This window comes from Phalacrocorax carbo, chromosome 1, assembly GCF_963921805.1.
Source record: "Phalacrocorax carbo chromosome 1, bPhaCar2.1, whole genome shotgun sequence".
Classification (NCBI taxonomy): domain Eukaryota; kingdom Metazoa; phylum Chordata; class Aves; order Suliformes; family Phalacrocoracidae; genus Phalacrocorax; species Phalacrocorax carbo.
In genome coordinates, this window is record NC_087513.1 from 175,583,361 (window position 1) to 175,601,021 (window position 17,661).

A 17,661-nucleotide genomic window follows, 5' to 3' on the forward strand; every position below is an offset into this window, starting at 1 on the left:
GAAAGAAAAATTCTACGAATTATATTTTTCCAAGGTTAACCCGACCTCAAGCGATGTTCCTCACTCTACTAAAACCCTTATGTGACCTCTGAACATGCTTGTGAACTGACTTGTATCTTCTGCTAAGAATTAGTGACATAGGAACTACGTCCAACACTTTTTCTGTTATAACTGATAAGTCTAAACCTCATCTTAAATTTTATTTCTTAGCCGTTGGAAGTCTTATGTTGAAAAACCTGAAAATGTAAAATGGGGCTATACCATCAGTATTCTGCTTATCGAATAGGAATAGCATAAAGATTTTTTATTTTTTTTCCTTGAGGCAAATATTTAATTGTTGCTGTCAAAGTGTTACAGAGTTTTTAGCAAAATGAACAAAGTTAACAACTAGATCAGTAGTTAAGAATACTTAATGTTATGCATTGAATTAAAACCTCTAGTCTTTCACTGTGGAGTTAATAGTATTTTTATGGAAAAAATACCCAGAGAAAAAAAATAAGATCAGGTCCCTTTTTTTTCTGAAGGGAACAAGAATCAGTACTGTGTGCAGGTATGTGTGAGATATTATAGGGACAGAGACAGTAAGATCTTTGGATTACACTAAACTATTAAGAAGCCATGTACAAGAATGGAAACATGTGACCCTTAGTCAGACAGATTAGCCACTTGGCTGAGGGAACTGTAGATCAATGAAATGATCATGTTAGTAATTATGACAGATGCTGTCTCTAATTTACAGATTCTTTCATTCTCTCTCTCACCCTCTCTCAAACAATATAAATCCACAAATATATAATCCAAAACTATAACTATAAATCAAATTATAATGTAAATCCATAAATACTTTTTCAAAGCTTGTTAAAATAAAAACATCCCCAAGAGTCAGTTGTTTCACTCACTGCAAAATAAAACAAGTTGGGGTTTTTTTTTGTCATGAAAAGACAAAAGCTGTTGTTTATTGTTATGAAGATGACAGAACCCTATACTGTTATGAAGAAAGAGTATCAGAGAACAGAATATGCCAGAGCCTGAAGAAGTTTAGACCAAGGTGGAACATTAAATCCCTTTTGTTTTAAACCTGAAAAAAACATTGATGCAAATCCTGCTACTCCAAAGTGTTTCAGTGTAAGTAGGCAAAATAGGTCTAATGGAGAGGATTTATCAGAACTAATTTTAGATGTGTATACGCTATAGACATACAAATACGAGCTATCTTAATAGTCAGCTGGGAAAAACTAACACTTCATAATGAGAATCACCTGACACTGATAGATCTTCACTCAGATGTCTGTATGAACATCTGAGATGACAAGGTAGCTGTCTGCTTTTGGTCAGATGAATGCCACCTAAAACATGGATTTTAATGACTGGATTTCAGAGCTTCAAAAATGCTAACAAATTTTCTTGGTGAATATCCTCCTGATACTGTAAACTATTATATTGTCTATGTTATCTCTGCTTATAGTAAACTATGAACTTACTACATGCAAGTTGTTTTTCTTGTTCGTAGTATCATAAATTGTTCTTATTTAAAACAGCTATCCTCTCCTCTGACCTTTGTGCGTTATATTTCACCTACTACCATAGGGAAAGTTTGTATTATAGTCTGTGGGTGGGCCAGTCATGTCTGACTGGAAATTTTCTAAAGAAAGGGACTATATCTTCAAAATTTTTGTAAGCAAGGGAGTTCTCCAATTATGCACAGGCATTTTTTATATTAAAAAATTTATGTTCAAAGTGCCTACATCAACAATGATTAATGTTTCACCTCAGGGAGTGATCCCAAGTCCCAGACCAAGTTATGAGTCTATTCATATTCTACTGAATATCACCTGACTGGGTGTAAGATAGAGCCCGGCAACACAAGACAATTTTTTTTCAACATATGGATTTTCCAGTTCAAAGTGTCTGAAAAACACTGCAGTTCATTTAACAGTTTGCTGTTTTTGGTTTCTTGTTGTTGTTCTTGTCTGTTTCAATGTACTATGAAACTAGGACTTGTAAAACTTGGTTTAAAGCATAAAGGCATATTTTACAGGTGAAAATACCACAGTGATAATGTTGGAGGGTGTTGCACAGAAGACAGATACAGTATTCATTTTATTGACAGATAGAGACTGTTTCTAGAGCATTCTCTTCATTGAACAGGATCCGGACTATGCTTCAGGAGGAAGAGGCTGGTGTCCTCCACACAGAAATGCAAGAGTGAATTATAATTAATGAATTGTACATGATCATACAACTGAGATCCAGGACTGATTTGGGGAGTTTAATTAAATGAGAGTATAAAGATATCCAAGGAGAATAAATATAACTAAAATGACAGGTTTTTTTCTTGTCCTTCACCAGGGAAGGCAATTAGGTATACTGAAATTTTAAAATATTCAGAGAGTATAGAGGTATATTTATATTTTTATTTTCTCTTAATTTGTTCTAGTCTTTTGCATATGTGATTATTTTCCACCATTATAATTTTATTAAGATATGTTACCACATGTTTCAAATTTTAGATTTATGTTAGTTCAGACTTGTTGCTTCTTCAACAGATTACTATATTTCCACTGTAGGTATTTTTAGATTTGCTACCATTTCTGTGTTTGTAGTGAACACTTGTTTTAAAGCAGTATAATATTATTATTTGTTTAAAGTTCTGTGGATATTTTTGTTCTATTGTGTTTGAAGGGAGATTCTGCATTTACACAGGCCCAATTTTCTGACTTGTAAAATGTCCAAATTTAGCAGAAATCCTTCTTTTAAAAACAAAAATAGAAAAATAAGACATTGTTCTATATGGGATTACCTTTAACACCAGGAATTTATTTTCAGAAGAGGCAATGAGAAGCTATATAATTAAATCCTGAGATATTAATTAATGGCATAAATCTTTGGTAGAATTGTGCCCTGAATACTTATTTGCTAAAAAACTAAGACTATAACCATCAATTTAATACCTTTTATTCTTATAGATTAATATCTTCCCAGTTTGGTAAATTGCAACAGATAAATTTGGTATTTTATACTGAAGTAGAAATTATTAAATTGATAGATTATTTGGGTTTTTTTTTCAGTCTCTGGAGTATCATCATCAGTACTTGTGGTTAGTATAATCTAAATTTAATTTAACAGGAGCAGTAAGACTAAAATATCCTTTGACTTGCACACAAAAATGCTTTAGTTTTGTATGTGAATAGACTGTATTTGATTATCTTACAGAGAACTTTATATTATCAACTTGCTTAGCTGAAAGCCCAAAATATATAGTCATAGTTTCTCCTCTAAGATTTTACAATTGTCTGCATTCTTTAGTCTTTGCATATCATCACCCATAAATAATCATCCTGCAGACAGGACTACAATTTTATGTCTTCAAATTATACCCTATACCCTATACCTAAGGCTAAGATCCTCTAAATTGGCTTTGGTGTGAACTGAAATCATCTTGCAGGGAGCACAGAGAAATACAGCAAGGTAACACCAAATAAAGTATTTCAGAATCTTAACCTGTTTTATACTTTCCTGATCTTTTTTTCAAATGAACTGATTTCTGTATGATTAGATGTTCACTTAATAGTCCTGAGAGATTTTCCATATATATAATAATGGAAAAAACTTACTTTACACTTCACTATTTAGTATTTATGTGTATGTTGCTATTCCCCCTGACTAAATGACTGAAAATATTCAAAGAAGAAAAATGGTATTGAGTAGCAAAGATTTTGGATTATTGCCCTTAATCTCCAATAAGAGTAAGATGGGTAGCCACCCAGGCAAAAATTAAGGAAGATAAATATAAGCAAATAGATAAGGCAGCAGACATCAGAACATAAGATATGAATAAATAACAATTATTTATTTAAAATAAATAACATGTAGATGTGACCACTGAAATAGTCCAACATACATTATTGTATAGGTCTAATAGGAGGAAGAACTAGTCCATTAGTGCAGCACCTGTTTCTGGTTTAGATTAGTTATCTGTAAAATCTATCATTCAAGAGAAATAGCTTTTTAAAGACAATTTTCTAATTGGTGTGTGATGTGCAGAATAAAAATGCACACTACAGGGCATCTAAAAAGATGTGGAAAGTCACAAAACCTCTGCAAATCTGGAACTATATATCCGTTGTTCCAAAGTTCATCTACTCTGAATGAAATACCCATGAGAACTGTACTTTGACCTTTTTTATATATTTTGTTTTTGTTTCCAGACATAAATGTAATTTCTGAGACATTACAGTGTTTTGATATCAGCAGAATTACAGTAATACAACACCTGGAAAAGTATTGTGAAGGTCATCTAGATAATTTTCACAATTTGAAATTACAGTATGGTAATAATAGATGACCCTGGCTGATGGAAGGAATATTGTATACCATATGACACTATGCTCAGCAATAAAAGCTGGGGGAAGGAGGAAAAGGGGAATGTTTGGAGTGATGGCATTTGTATTCCCAAGTATTGGTTACACATGATGGAGCCCTGCTTTCCTGGAGATGGCTGAACACCTGCCTGCCCATGGGAAGCGGTGAATGAATTCCTTGGTTTGCTTTGCTTGTGTGCACAGCTTTTGCTTTGCCTATAAAACTGTCTTTATCTCAACCCACAAGTTTTCTCACTTTCACTATTTCAATTCTCTTCCCCATCCCACTAGAAGTGAGTGAGCAAGTGTCTGTGTGGGGCTTAGCTGTATTTAGCCTACAACTATAATTATTGTTACTGTTACTGTAATTTACAAAGATCCTACTGGTGCTACGAGCAGATTACATTCAAAGCAAAACTTAAATGAAAATAGAGAAAATTCTGGTTAAGAGCTCTAGCTTAGTTTTCCTACATAAGAAATAACCAGAATAATTTGATCTCGTTTCGACATTGGGATTCAGCATTTAATATTTGCTATAAACATAAATTTAGTAAAAAATTCTGATGTGTTAGCTAATTTTATATACAAGTCCAGAGCAGTTAAATTTTTTTTCACTGTTTTACTTCATAAACATCACAATCCTTTTATAACATCAATAAAAAATTCTCCAGTTTGTAAATTGATCAAATCAACCCATTTTTAAATGTCTCTGCTGTCCTGAAACAAAGCTTGGAAAGTCTAGCTGGAGTGATTCTTTGTTCTCAGAATTACCTGGAAGTAGGTTTTGGAAGGGAATGACTACAGAAATTTTAATTATTGAAAGTGATAGAGGAAGAGCTGGGGCTTGTGAGGTCAGTGAGCAATGAAGCACTGAAAAGCTAATGTCCTTTCAGGTCTCTCTTCCTCCCCTTTCTTCTTTGTGCTCATTTTCCTTTCACCTTCCCCAGCAATTTGCTTTTGTTCAGTGGTCTGTACCAATTGCATTGAAAATAATTTGATCAAATTTGTGTTAAATTGGAGCACAATCCTCCAGACAATATTTTCATAAACCTATCACACTCTCCATTATTTGGGTGTTCAGACGGATTCTACCGGTCTCAGTGAGAGCTGATGACAAGGTGAAATCAAAGCAGCGTGATGTCATCTCCTCTCCAAACAAAAAACACTGTCATTGTGAATTAAAAGATTGTGTGTGCTCACTCCAATAACCACTATGCTTGCTAAGTTTCACAAAAGCATACCAATTTCCGTGCAGCAGCAGAACTTGGAAGAAGTGATGAAAGTTTTTATTACTAAGGGTGAATTATACAGCCTCTTCTCTTTCTTATTTCTTTGGAGAATTTAGCATTTGGGAAAATACAACTCTCATTATAGCATACAGGCTGCCACACAATAAACTTCACAATTTACAACTGGCTGCACTGCTGGGTTTATACTGCTTTGCATCCTACTTGTTTGAACTGTGAAAGCAATTCAGAACTACTGAGGCATCTGTGTACATGTCAGCACCCACATATTTATATTGTATACAGTGCAACTCATTTCATCCCTGATGCTCATGCAATGCTCAATTCAGATCTCTAGGTTTAAACATTCATATTACATTGTCCTTTGCAGTTGGCTGAACTTTAAGACATTTAATTTAATTTTTTAGGGAATCCTTGGTCTTAGGATTGAGACATCACTACAGTCAAACTGGTGACAGTTAAAAATATAAGATCAGTTTAGAATTGTAATATTCAAAATAAATTTTGAGTGTGTTCATTGATAAAATTTGAAACTTAATTTTGGCATTTAGAGTAAAGGAATACCAGAGGGGGAAATTTAATTATAATGTTAGAAATGTTCTTCATAACAAAGAAGGGAAGATTTCAAAATGTTTAAATTGGTTTATAAAAGCAACATAAACTGTACTGTAAGGGTTTATTTCAATAATTTTCTTCCAAGGGGCTTGTAGGTTGGGATTGGGATTCTTAGGGAAAAAAAACCCTCCTTTTTTGGTAGACTCGTACTGTAGTCCCTTTTTAGCTTTATATACCATGAGAATTTGATTGTACTCTTCTCTGCATTTTAACATAATTCTGAAACTATCAAATTAGAGACAGTTAACAGATGGAACCAAGTAATGCTTTATCCAGCTGATAAGTAAAAGATAATAACAACAGCAAGTACAGCAAAAGAAACTGGTTGAATAGTTTGGTTGTGGTAGAACGTTTTCAGAAACGTTTTTATTATAACTTCTTAGTTCCTACATCAGTTTCATGTTGTTATTAGGCTTTCATATGGGACTCCAAATGCTGAAAATATGTCTTAATTTTTTTACATTGAAAACAAAATTTAGTAACTGAAGTGTATCATTAATTCTATACTAACACATCTATATGCATATCACACATTTTGTCTGGAAAATTAATCTCTCTGGTACTTCAAAACATTTTGGAAAGCCTTCAGGTGAGAACCGGTTTTGAATAGGATAATTAACCTTGACAGTAATTTCTTCATATCACAGCCAAATAGCAGTTGGAAAGATGTATTCACTTTTTACAGAGCGCTAGGTACTTATGGCCTGGAAAGAGGCTATAATGTGTTCAAAGAAAGTGTTTTTCAAACAGGCATGGAAAAGTGTTCCAACAGAGACTCATCCATCAAAATCCTGGAGAAGGACATGATTCACAGATGAGGTAATAGAGGCCCTGACTGAATCTTTACAGTAGGTTACTTTCAGTCCTAAACCAATGTAAATGATTGTTTTCTGAATTTATATGGTCAAACAGTATAATTACATTATCGTAAACACTACTTTTCAGATTATTGGAAAAATAACCTGTATTTCTTTCCTGCTGAGGTTAAGGAAATTGTGAATAATTAATTAAAGTTTTACCAGAAAGGTTGTGCAGGCCACATCCTTAAAAACATTCAGGGTCAGATTGGACAGGGCTCTGAGCAACCTGACGTAGTTGAAGATGTCCCTGCTCACTGCAGGGGGGTTGGATTAGATGACCTCTAAAGGTTCCTTCCAACCTCAACTATTCTATGATTCTATGATTCTGTGAAAAGGCTTTGTACTGTACATAAAGCTGAATAGTTCTCTAAATTCTGACGACGGCATCGTTTTGTTCTTTATAAAACCATAAGGAAAGTTTAGACATCACTTAGACAGCTGTGTTTAAGAATCCTGCTCTGTAGGAGCTGAATTCCAGCCTAAAAGTTTCAGTGTAATAAGAGCAATTATCAGTGGGTAAATTGTGCAAATTAGCTACAGCAGTATTTTTGGTTGTGTCAATGGGAGATATCCCAACAGAACAAGATCTCTTTTGAGATTTCTTAATGCATAAATGTAGTCTTAAATAACTTGTTACAGGTTGTAAACTGCTGTACTGAGTCATCGTAATGCATAAATTGTCCTTGGAAGCTAATGGAAAATTCATTCCAGTCTGTTGCTTGCAGTATGAGATTCAATGGGATATGCTCTTCCATGTTGCTTTCAACATATCAGAGATATACTTCATAAATGGACAATTCAGACACTTGAAAGAACATTTGTTTACAGGTATGTTTTTCTTGTAGGGAAAGTAAGATACCACTGCTCCTCAACTGGCCTGTGATGTACTCTTTTGCCCCTATCTTTCCTTATAGGGGCCAGTATCTAAGGAAATATGTTATTGTAATGTATATTAGTGTAAATGAATTACCTAATCAAGCTTAATTTTCAAATCATTAAATTGATTAGATATTGTGAGGAACAGCTTCTTATACTGTGAAGAAGAAACACAATACTAGGGAACAAAACAGAAAAGTGGTCAGTAATATGTGGAAACTGAATTACAAGGTGGATGATATGATTAATATGTTGAACAAAGTTTTCACTCTTGCAGTCCTGGTGATAACAGTGGAAGGATGTTGAGCACAGCCTCAAGACACTCCAGAATATGTTCTATGTCTTAAGAAGAATAAAAGGCAGGATAAGAAAGACAAAGCTTTACTGGACTTCTTAAACATTTCCCTCTTTCTCATAGTATTCAGGTTTTCTAGTAGAATGCACCCACCCTTTGTTAATAAAATAGCAAATGTCCTCAGGGAATGATCTCATTTAAACTGGAAAATTTTGGGGGAAAAAAATAAAAATAGAAAAGTAAACACATGATGTGTTTAAAATTCCTTTCTGCCTATGTGAAGATATTCTATCTTGGAAATCACCTGTCCCAGACACTCACAAACTCCTGTGACTGATCCACAATAATTAAAGCCATAATCTCTAAAGATAATTCCAGGAAGATAAACGAAGACTGGAGCACAAAATATGCAATACTATTAAAGCTTTTATGGTCTTAGCAAATTCTTAAGTTTACCTTACAATTTCAAGAATAAATTATATTCTCTGGAAATTGAAGCTAGACATTTCAGATCTATGCCACTCTACCAGGAAGGAGATCTAGTCTCTTCTATCATTCTTTAAAAGACTATATTATTGCCTGAATATTGTAATCCCAAACCAAAACTCTATTTTCTTTAGTATATAAATGAATAAACAAACAAACTTGTGAGGAGGGATCTGAGTAGTTGACAATTTTCCTGATGCTTTTCCACTTTTCCACTGTTAAACAGGATTAAATTTACTCTCTAGTTCAGAAAAAAAAAAAAGTCTATGCAATTTCAGGTTTATGTAAGCAAATATAACTGTTATGAGTGACTGACACGTAACGAAACACTACCTAGGGTTAGCTTATAGCTGAACCACTGCAAAGTGACATGTGCTGATGGTACTTTTTAAATTTAAATTTGGGTTTCACAGTCTATATTTTGAAAAGGTGCTTTTCTGATTGTATACACATTAATATCTCAGTTAAAAGTGCACACTTTTCTTAGTAGTGTGTATCTGGTACTCAAGACTACAGTCAGAAAGCGTTAATAGAACACAAACTTTTGATCTGATTCAGGAAAGCTCACTATCTTTCTTCATCATGAGTAAGAAGTTCTTGATCGCTATGTTCCAGGAAGCAATAGGTGTAGAGATGGGAGGAAGAACATGTATAGTCTTCAGGATAAACTATTTATCTTATAACTGATTGGAGCAAATGACCTTAACTGTTGTAGGTTGAAGCCATTTTAAAATCATTACTTACTGATAGTTATCAGTCAGATATAAAAAATGGTTTTCTGGAGAACTGCAGGAGTGGTTCCAAAGAAACCTATAAAATTTTGATTATTTCTAAAGCAAATAGACAGTTTTCTACTGAATCAAGGACCAGTCTACTTTCTTTCCACAGTTATTTTCTGTGTTGTTGTTGTTGTTATTGAAAAATATTAATTATTATACTTAATAATTAATAATAATATTACTAATACTATTACTAATATTACTAAAACTACTGCTGTTATAGACAAAAGTATGCACACATTCATGAGACAGAATCACAGAGTGGTAGGGGTTGGAAGGCACCTCTGGAGATCACCTTGTCCAACCCCTCTGCTTGAACAGGCACACCCAGAGCAGGGGGCACAGGAACATGTCTGGGTGGATTTTGAATGTCTCCAGGGAAGGAGACTCCACAACCTCCCCGGGCAGCCTGTTCCACTGCTCTGGCACCCTCACAGGAAGGAAATTTTCCCTCATGTTCGGGTGGAACTTCCCATGTTCCAACTTGTGCCCATTGCCCCTTGGCCTGCCATTGGGCACCACTGAAAAGAGCCTAGTCCCATCATCCTGACACCCTCCCTTTAAATATTTATAGGTATTGATGAAATCCCCCCTTCAGTCTTCTCTTCTCCAGGCTGAACATACCCAGGTCTCTCAGCCCTTCCTCATAAGGGAGAGGCTCCAGCCCCCTGATCATCTTGGTACCTCTCAGCTGGACTTGCTTGAGCAGTTCCCTGTCCTTCTTAAACTGTGGGTCCCAAAACTGGACACAGTACTCCAAATGTGGTCTCACTAGGGCAGAGTAGAGGGGGAGGATAACCTCCCTTGACCTGCTGGGCACACTCCTTTTTATACACCCCAGGGTACTATTGGCCTTCTTGGCCACAAGGGCACAGTGCTGGCTCATGGTCAGCTTGCTGTCCACCAGCACTGTCAGGTACTTCTCAAAAGAGCCGCTTTCCAGTAGTTCAGCCCCCAACCTGTACTGGTGTATGGTGTTGTTCCTCTCCAGGTGCAGCACCTTGCACTTGCTCTTGTTGAATTTCATCAGGTTCCCCCCGGCCCAGCTCTCCAGCCTGTCCAGGTCTCACTGGATGGCAGCACAGCCTTCTGGTGTATCAGCCACTCCTCCCAGATGGGTATCATCAGCAAACTCTCTGTGGTTACACTCTGTCCCTTCATCCAGGTCATTGATGAATATATAGAACAGGCCTGGACCCAGCACAGACCCCTGGGGAACACCACTAGTGACAGGCCTCCAAACAGACTCTGCTCCATTGATCATTATGTTGTGTCGGTTTTGGAATAGAAAGTTTTATGTGCATTCCTGCATTTACTCTCCTTCTGAAGAGTGAAGCTGAAACTGACTTTAAAGTGGTGACACAGATCACCTTTTACAGTGCAAGAGACAATGTTTTACTACTGCAAAGAATTGTCATAGTTTAATCCCAGCCGGTGACTAAGCACTATACAGCCGCTCCCTCACTCCCTCTCAGTGGGATGGGGAGGAGAATCAAAAGAGTAAAACTGAGAAAACTTGTGGGTTGAGATGAAGACAGTTTTATAGGTAAAGCAAAAGCTGTGCATGCAAGCAAAGCAAAACAAGGAATTCATTCACTATTTCCCATGGGCAGGCAGGTGTTCAACCATCATCACGAAAGCAGGGCTCCATCACATATAAGAATTACTTGAGAAGGCAAATCCCATTACTCTGAGTGTCCCTTCCTTCTTCTTCCCTTGGATTTTTTTATTGTGAAGTGTGATGTCATATGGTATAGAATATCCCTTTGGTCAGTTGGGGTCAGCTGTCCCGGCTGTGTCCCCTCCCAGCCTCTTGTGCACCCCCAGCCTACTCACTGGTATGGTGGGGTGAGCAGCAGAAAAGGCTTTGACTCTGTGTAAGCACTCCTCAGTAATCACTAAAACATCCCTGTATTGTCAACACTGTTTTCAGCACAAATCCAAAACATAGCCCCATACCAGCTACTATGAAGAAAACTCTTAGTCAAAATCAGCACAATCTTTGACATTGTAAGACAGAATATTTCATTACTGCATAGAGAACAAATTGTGAGTACTATTTGCATTTTCTATGAAAACAAAAGATTTCATTTCCCAGCAGTGGGCACATGTCACAAATTTTCACTGTTTTGTGGCAGAAGAGAGAGAAAATGCTCCTAGTTGAAATATTGGATGCTAGGTGTTTGTTGGTAGTGGCGCTCTTTGTGAAAACTAAATAGGTAATATAAGGCACAATAAATATGAAAACAACATTTTTTTTGAGTGCTAGAAAACAGCTATTACCATAGTGTCCTCTTAGGAATGCTACTGGGATGAATGATGTGTCCCTCTATCTGTCAGTGGATGAATACGGATAGATGTAAAACATCTAAATACATAGTGTCCAGTGATATGATTAAAAAATTATAAAATGAAACTCAAATGAAAAGATTACCACAGCAGGACTTAAGCAGTCCTGGAGGTTCCTAGAGCACATTGATGATAACTTCCTCCTCCAGATGTTAAAAGAGTCAATGATGAGACAACCTCATACTCACCAACAAGGAATGGCTTGTTGCAAATATGAAGGTTAAAGGCAGCCTTGGTTGCAATGACCATAAGATGCTGGAGTTCAGGATCCTGAGGACAGGAAGGAGGGTGAAAAGCAAGCTCACAACCCTGGCTTACAGGAGTGCACACTTTTGCCTCTTCAAAGATGGAATAGTCTGCCTGGAAGAGTCCCATGGGATAAGACCCTGGATGGAAGAGAGGCCCAAGAAAGCTGGTTAATATTCAAGGATCACCCCCTCCAAGCTCAAAAGAGCTCCATCCCAATGATATGAAGTCAAGCAAAAATGCCAGAAGCCCTGTGTGGGTGAACAAGGAGGTCCTGGAGAAACTCAAACACCAAAGGAATCATACAGAGGGTGGAAGCAAGGATGAGGAACCTGAGAGGAATAGAGAAACATTATCCAAGCATGCAGGGATGAAGTTAGGAAAGCTAAGGCCTGAATGGAATTGAATCCAGCCAGAGATGTCAGAGACAACAAGAAGGGCTTCTATAAGTACATAGGAGACAAAAGGCGAAAAAGAAGACTAGAGAAAATGTTGGCCCATTGCTCAAAGAAACAGGGGACCTGGGACAGGACATGGAATATTGAAGTGTTGAATGCCTTCTTTGCCTCGGTCATTACTTGCAAGACTAGCCTTCAGGAATCCCAGGTCCCAGATACCATGGAGAAAGGCTGGAGCACGGAAGATGTATCCTTGGTAGAAGAGACTCAGATCAGGGAATAGATAGCCATACTGGACATGCAAAAGTCCATGGTCCCTGATGGGGTGCACCCACAACTGCTGAGGGAGCTGACAGATGTTGCTGAGAGGACAGTCTCGATAATTTGAAGACTGGAGTAAGGCAAATGTTATTCATATCTTCAAGAAGGGTAAGAAAGAGAACCAAGGGAATTACAGGCTGGTCAGCCTCACCTTGATCCCTGGGCATGTGGAGGAGCAGCTAATCTTGGAAACCATTTCCAGGCACATGGAAGACAAGAAAATAATGAGAAATAGTCAGCGTGACTTCAGCAAGGGGAAGTTATGCTTGACTAATCCATTAAGCTTCTAAGATGAAATTATTGTCCTGGTTGATGAACAGAGAGCAATGGATATTGTCTATCTAGACTTCAATAAGGCCTTTGATGCTGTGTCCCATAAGATCCTCATAGAGAAGCTCCTGAAGTATCGTGTGGATGAGCAGACAGTAAGATGGACTGAACACTGGCCAAATGGCCAGGCCCAGAGAGTGGTGATCAACATTGTAAAGTCTAGTTGGAGGCCAGTAACTAGTGGTGTACCATTATTGTAGTTGTTACTTTCTAGCTCGAATGGAATCCAATACATAGCATTAGGAGCAAGGCTTGCTAAAGTCTTAGGCTGCAAGCTGTGAACTTTCACATAGATAGGCTGGTCATATACTGAACTTTTACTTAGTTACATGAAGGAAGGCCCTGAACCTGGTGCAAACCTAACAGATAAGTTAGCTACAACCATCAGCAGAAGCTGCATCCATTAAGATAAGAAAAGGAATGTCCTGCCTAGAGACAGGGAAAGGATCCAATAACGAAAAAGAAGACCCCAGATTCACATATTGTTGTTGGACCAAACCATCATGTGAGGGGAGGGAAACTTAGATTGTAAGGGTGTAATTTCCCAGGAATTTCTTTCTTCGGGGTCCCTTTCCGAAGGCACCCAGCTTGAGCTGTTCTTTACCGCTGTACCACTCAGTAAATTTGTCTGGTGTACGTCATGCCGAGAGTCTGCTTCAGAAAAACCTGGAGCCAAGCCTAAGAGAAGAAAAAGCACCCGAGAGTGAGTGTGTGTGAGCAAGGTGTCAAAAAGGGGTACCTGTTGGCTCAATGGAGCTCCCCACTGTGAAGGGACTCCAGTCCTAGCAGTTAACGTCTTGGGTGGTGTGGGTATGACTCACTGAATGGTGTGTGAATGTTTGGACTGTGGCTTCTTTAGTAGTCTAGGGATCAAGACTGGCTCCCATCCTGTTCAGCATCTTCATTAATGATCTGGATGATGAGACTGAGTGTACCCTCAGCAAGTCGACTGATGACACAAAACTGGGAGGAGTGGCTGATATGCCAGACAGTCATACTGCTATCCAGAAGGACCTCAACAGTCTGGAGAAATGGGGTGACAGAAACCTCATGAAGTTCAACATGGGGAAGTGCAAAGTCCTGCACCTGGGGAAGAATAACCTCATGTACCAATATATGCTGGGAGGCCTCCAGCTGGAAAGCAGCTTTGCAGTACAGAACCTGGATGTCCTACTGCACACCAAGTCGAACAGGAGCCAAGTAAGTGCTCTTGCTGCAAAGAAGGCAAACGGCGTCCTGGACTGCATTAGGTGAAGTATTCCCAGCAGGCTGATGAAGGTGTTCCTTCCCCTCTTTTCAGCACTGGTGATGTCATACCTGGAGTTCTGTGTCCAGTTCTGGGCTCCTCAGTACAAGTGAACATGGGCATACTGGAGAGAGTCCACATGGATGGTGAAGGGACTGAGCACCTCCCATATAGGAAAAGGCTGAGAGATCTGGGACTGTGCAGCCTAGAGAAGTGTCAGGGGGATCCTATCAATGTATATGAATAACTGAAGAGGGTCCAAAGAGCATGGAGCCAGCCTCTTTTCATTGGTGTCCAGTGAGAGGACCAGAGGCAATGGGCACAAACTGAAACACAGGAGGTTCTATCTAAATGTGAGGAAACATGTTTTTACTGTGAGGGTAACCAAGTCCTGGCACAGGTTGCCCAGGGAGTTTGTGGAGTCTCCCTCCTTTAGAGATATTCACAGCCCTGGGCAACTGGCTGTAGGCGGCTCTTGAGCAAGGGATTTGGACCAGATGACCTCCAGAGGTCCCTTCCAGCCTTAGCCATTCAGTGTACCTGTGATCCTGTGATCTGTCTTGATGTGGAGGGTTCATCTTCATATTTTAAAAATTTAAATTAAAACATCCAAATATAGGGTTTGATTTAACAATCTCGTGCATTTGATAAGTTACTGGATACCCACTTGACTTCCAAAAGTCACATAATATCTGCCAGTTCTGTGCAGATATTTCAGATGCTACAGAACATGCAAAATGATGTTATATGAGAGCACCTAAATCAAGAGAGCCCCTATACCAAGACTGAGAGGTCCACACACAAGAGAGCTGTTAATTTTTTTATGAAACTCAATAGAAGAAAATCTCTGTTGAGAACGAGTTTGAAGAACGATTCACCTCACCCTGGAAAGGACATTTATTTTATTAACCAAAGTTAGTTGTCTACACTTCAGAGGTAATTTTACTTTTGGAAGTCATACACTCTGTATGTTATTTAAGAGCTTCCACAAAGAAATTCAGGGTTAGGAGGATGATGGCTTGGCTGAAACCTGGTCAATCTATGAAGGACTTTTAACCAGATTGACAAGAATGGTGTTCAAATGAAACTTCATATCTTTCTGAACTTGCTCTAAATGCTTCGTTAGACCTCAGTTTAAATTAGGACAAGTATGAAGTCTTTCAGTGTGAACATACACATCTGTTTTTCTTCTGTTTCTTGTATCTTTATTTTCTCTTGCTTTTTTTTGTTTGGTTGGTTTTGCTTTGTTTGGTTTTTCTTTTTATTTACTCCTCCTCTCCTTCTTCAGCATGGGCCCCAGCCTCACTTAATCCCATGCCAAATCTCAAGCCATTCTAATCACTTCATTCTCATCTAGCTATAGTCATATAAATGGACATTCTTGACATAAGTTACTCAGATCAATTTAAAAGAAAAACCCTCTTGCCTTTTTATAATATTTATGACCACCTTGTTGAAAAACACAGGTATTTATTAGAAAAAGTGAACATACCCAATAAATTACTGTGTCAAAACATAGAAATAGTTGCAACAGGATGTAAAATTCCATCATATTTTTCTGCATGATGATTTGAAACATAGATAGTATGATCTCCTTTCTCTACATGCTGGACTCAAACACTTTTACAGTCCAGAACACAGTATTCCTTCATCAAAGTATAATTTTGCCTGAGAGGGCAGCTAGATATTTAAGAATTACCAAGATATGTTCAAGTGGTAACCTAAAGCAATATTGGCCCTTGTAATTTTTAATTTTTGACTTGAAGGCTATGAGCACACAGAGCTACTTGCTTGGATCTACTGACTGAAGTAAGTTGTTAATGGAAGTGAACAGAAACTCTGTATCAGTTCTAAGATACACTAGTTCTCCCCTGAAATTAAGTGGTTTCACAAAATCATAACTTCTTTATCTATACCAGTAAGGTGAGAAGGAAAATATGAGTTCTTACTAAAACCAAATAGAAGTGTCTTGCCTATCTTTCAAGGACAAGAAAAAACACCTAAAACGTGATGCTCTGGTTTTTTCTCCCTTTAAAGAACTTTAGGGGACTACATCTCTCAGTAAAATCTTGGTTATGAAAAAGGTAATTTTCATGACAACCTGCCTACTTGAAGAAAGGCATTAGAATGAAATGTTAATATGCAGGTTATGTTAGATGCTGCTTTAGAATTTTTAAAAAAATAAAAACAAGGAAAGCAATCAAATGAATGTGTCAAATAATACACAGCATGCAAGAGCCAATTATGGAAATGTGGGCCCAAGGTTAGCTTGCTGCAATATTTTTTAATTTAACAAATATTAAAATCAACTCGTTCCTTGTATAATAGATGGCTATGACAAAAGTTAAAGAGCTCAAAATGTTTTTGTAGTCCCTTGTCTAATTAACATTTCTGTTGTGTGACCTACATTTCCCAGAATTGTAACTGCAAAGTACCCCCAAAAGCATGCTTTTTGTCTGAAACATTTTTTCTAATGTGTTTGAGAGATCAAAGGCAGAGCAATCAGTGTTTATACACCTACTTCAGTTGGAAACAAGTGACAAAATAAAGTCATATTGCTGCAGCAATTTGCAGAAGAAAACCTTTCCATGCTAGTATATCTCATTTGACTCTAATGGAAGCCTACAGATGCTGTGCTGTAATTACACATGTTTAGGCTATAAATCTATACAGAAAATATTTTGCCTGAGCCACATTCCATTTATATTTTTTATTATCTTTTCCATCTTAACTCTCTTGGTTTTGTTTTGTTTTGTTTTATTTTATTTTTCTGCTAACACCATATAGTAGGAGAAACAGACTGAGTGTTTTAACACTAATGATGTCAGCTAAGTTTCAGATATCAGAATCTAATATATTCTAGGTAGACTTACTGCCAGAATAAGATTATGGAAATACATTATTGCATTCAGCAAGAATTTAAATATTTCTTTTTAAGGACAAATACTAGATTTTACTTTATTAAACCTTTTTGAAATTCCTTTTAATTTTTCATCTATGTTTTGACATTAAACTTTGCAGTGAATGAATTATACCGGAATGTACCTTTTGTGTTTTTTTCTTCAGGGTGTTAATGGAGTAAAGCCTGAAAACACTGACTCCCAGGACTAGCTGAGTCCAGCCTTGTCACTTTCTGCTTAATATAGTAATTTATACTGCAAAAATGGTACAAATGTCCCATTTTCAAGCTAAGGAACAACAATGAAAAAAAAGGTAAGGAGACCTAGTGTGGAAATATTTGAGATTTATGGT